This window comes from Parus major, chromosome 2 (assembly GCF_001522545.3).
Source record: "Parus major isolate Abel chromosome 2, Parus_major1.1, whole genome shotgun sequence".
NCBI lineage: Eukaryota > Metazoa > Chordata > Aves > Passeriformes > Paridae > Parus > Parus major.
The window spans coordinates 105,600,113-105,600,982 of record NC_031769.1 but is presented as its reverse complement, the minus strand read 5'-3'; positions in this window follow the sequence as shown (position 1 = coordinate 105,600,982).

The following is an 870-nucleotide window of genomic DNA, read 5'->3' as shown; positions in this document are numbered from 1 at the left end:
CTCCTGCACCACTAACAAATGGAGAGTCTTAATTCAATGGGGTTTTTTTGGCTTCTCTTTTATGTGAGCCTTTATAATTTGCTTTTTGGAAATTTACACACGCAGTTCTGTGTATTGCTAGAAGCCTATGAAAAGCTGCATGTTTTTCCATTCTTGTACACTTACAGACATGAATTAAACTTCACTGCAGCTGATTTTTGAATTCTTGAACTGAAATTAATTACTGGGAAAAGGAAGGGCATTTTTCAAATTATGACAGTAATTAATTTAAGACGGTTGTTTTCCTTTACCACTATTCTAACCCAGTCTTCTCAAAAACAAAGAAATAAAAAAGATCTTATAATCATATTGACACAGTTCCTATTTAGCTCTCTTCTGTGTTGGAACATTCACATGCAGCAGCAGGAAAGAAAATCAGGATATATGAATTAGACACTGGAGTGTGATTTCTTAAAGGGTGGGCTCTATCGTTAAGGAACAGAACTGCGGAAATCAGATTCCTTTAATGCCTGGAAAATGCAGGTTTTTATTTGTGCAGGTCAGGCTGTGAAATGTAGTAGATCTAGTGTTACAGGTCATCTCTGAGAAGGCATTGCATGTCCTGTTTAACTGTAACTTCATTTTGCCTGGTTCCAACTTAAACTGTTGCACACTTCTTCCTTAGAGGGATGCAAAAGGATAGCTGAAGTAGCCTAAAAATATTTGAAGAAGTCATTATATACTCTCTGCTCTGGCTTGATTTTCCTGTGTGACACAACAATGGAAACAAGGGGGACTTAAAGATGAGATGGTCTGAGACGGCTTAACAAAGCCTTGGTTTTGTTGCATGTGAGTATTTCCTGAGACAAGGTAACTTCAGGGAAAGAGTGC